Source organism: Solanum tuberosum, unplaced genomic scaffold (genome assembly GCF_000226075.1).
Source record: "Solanum tuberosum cultivar DM 1-3 516 R44 unplaced genomic scaffold, SolTub_3.0 scf01023, whole genome shotgun sequence".
Taxonomy (NCBI): domain Eukaryota; kingdom Viridiplantae; phylum Streptophyta; class Magnoliopsida; order Solanales; family Solanaceae; genus Solanum; species Solanum tuberosum.
In genome coordinates this window covers 9,816-12,572 of record NW_006239950.1, presented here as the reverse complement: position 1 = coordinate 12,572, position 2,757 = coordinate 9,816, and positions in this window count along the sequence as shown.

Genomic DNA, 2,757 nt, shown 5'->3' with positions numbered 1-2,757 from the left:
CTATACCTACTTTATCATTATTATCTAAATCAAGACAAGAACAATGTTATGACCCGTTCATTTTTAAGAGATCACAACTAACAAATAAAAAAAATAAAAAATAAATCATCAATTAAAGCTACCTTCATTCATGAAATAGAGATATAATTTTCTTATTTTTTCTTCCTCCCTTTTTCTGTTGTTTTATCTGGGAATTATATAGGTGTAAGGGTGAGTGGGGAGTGGGGGAGTGGGGTTAATGTGAGGTGAGTGGGGTAAAGTGTAAGTGGGTCTTGGGGTAAGTGTAGGTGGGTTGGGGTAGTGGGGTGGTAGTGTGAGGGAATGTGGTGAGTGGGGGTAATGGGAGATGGAGGATATTTATTTTTAATAATTAATATAAAAATTATAATAATAAAAATATTAGCTAATTATAAAAATAAAATAATAATTGAATAGCTAATCTAAAATTATAATTAAGAAATACTAGCTTATTTATTAAATCTAAATTAAAAGAAAATATTTATTTTTTGTAATTTTTCATTTCTTTTTGAAACAATAAAAAATAAAACTTACCTTAAAAAGTGATTATATTTTTGTTGTTTTCAAACCTTTTAAAATAAACTTAATAAAATAAGATAAAAATCAAAATATTTAATCTCTAAAAATGGTGTAAAATTTTAGGCTCGGTCAAAATTACGTGTCTACAGTTTGCCCCTATTTGACTGGAAACGTGAAGCGTTTTCAGACAAAAAAGTAGATAACGTGACAAATTTTGATCGGACTTGTATTTGAAGGAAAAATTTGTACGATCGAGTCTTGGTTTTGGACATCCTACATATCCTGGGTTATAAGGAAATCAGGTCACGTGTAGTTCAATGAGATGAGGTGATGAGTTGGAAGTTAAGTGAGGTTCCATCGAGGCTCCAGATCACGACTCTTATTCTTACATAAAAAAAAATGAAAGCTAATAGTCAAAAGAAAAATAAAAGTACAAGCTCCTATCTATGCAGCTTCTCTTGAGTCTTTACTTAAGTGTTGAATTTGAGCTATCTCCTTGATTTTGGTGAGTATTTTGATCTTGAATGGATTCGAGGCTCAACTTGCCACTTAGAGTGAGTTTTTGGCACTCTTCAAAATGACAAATTGAAAATGTTCTTGCATGACTGCTTGTTTTGTTGATCAGTAGCTGAATAGAAGTGGGTGTCAGGAGGTCAGGCTGCTACATGCATTGAAGAATTTGATTCTGGCTATCATTAGATTGATCATTCTGAAAAAGAAGTTGAAACTTTGTTCTTGAATTTCAAATCCATGTAGCGCTTGAAGAAACCTGAAAACCATCACAAACAAAAGAAATACACAAAAAATTTGCCCCAGTTTTCACTGGAAAATTTTTGTGAGTTATTAGTAAATGTAAATTGAAAATATAAACTCAGACTAGGAAGTGTTTATCCTAGGAGAAAAAAAAACGGTCTCAGACTAGGAAGTGTTTATCCTAGGAGAAAGTAACCAATTCCCATTATGTAAGAGGGTCTTGCTAATCCCATTGTCCAGGAGGGTCCTACTAGGGTCCTGCTACTCTAATTCTCATTGTTAGGAGGGTCCTGTTACACTAATTCCCATTGTTTAGGAGGGTACTGCTACTCTAATTCCCATTGTTTAGGAGGGTCCTGCTACTCTAATTCCCATTGTTTAGGAGGGTCCTGCTACTCTAATTCCCATTGTTTAGGAGGGTCCTGCTACTCTAATTCCCATTGTTTAGGAGGGTCCTGCTACTCTAATTCCCATTGTTTAGGAGGGTCCTGCTACTCTACTTCCCATTGTTTAGGAGGGTCCTGCTACTCTACTTCCCATTGTTTAGGAGGGTCCTGCTACTCTACTTCCCATTGTTTAGGAGGGTCCTGCTACTCTACTTCCCATTGTTTAGGAGGGTTTCCCATTGTTTAAGGGTCCTGCTACTCTAGTTCCCATTGTTTAGGAGGGTCCTGCTACTCTAGTTCCCATTGTTTAGGAGGGTCCTGCTACTCTACTTCACATTGTTTAGGAGGGTCCTGCTACTCTAGTTTCCATTGTTTAGGAGGGTCCTGTTACTCTAGTTCCCATTCTTTAGGAGGGTCTTGCTATTCTAATTCCCATTGTTTAGGAGGGTTCTGCTATTCTAATTCCCATTGTTTAGGAGGGTCCTGCTAAACTAAATCATCAAATACAATTACCATAACATTTTTTTTAATTTTTTAGATTAGAAAATGTTTATCCTAAAAGAAAAAATGAAAAATAACTGCCTCAAACTAGAACATGTTTATTCTAGGATACAGAAAATAAATAAATAAATAAATAAAATAATAATACTAATAACGGTCTAGGACAAGGAAGTGTTTATCCTAGGAGAAAATGAGAAATAAATGTCTCAATCTAGGAAATGTTTTTCCTAGGAGAAAAAATGCATGTAATTTTTTATTTTATTTTTTGCAATAATGTTCACAAATTTGAGTCTTTCATTTTTTTCTCCTCTTTTTTTTATGGCAGTCGATTTGTGGCATTTGACTTTGAGGATAGCTTCTCCTATTGTTGCCATGTTTGAAGCTAATTTTAGCTTTGAGATAAACTGCTTTCGTTTGCTAGTTAGCTCACCTTGATAATCTTGAAAATATCTCTAGTTGTTCAAAACTTCCAACTTCATACTTGTTATATTGTTTCCACCCTCCAACAATCATTGAATCTTGTATTCATATAAATTCTCAAAATTTGTCAATTATTGGCAAGTTACTATGCATATCAATA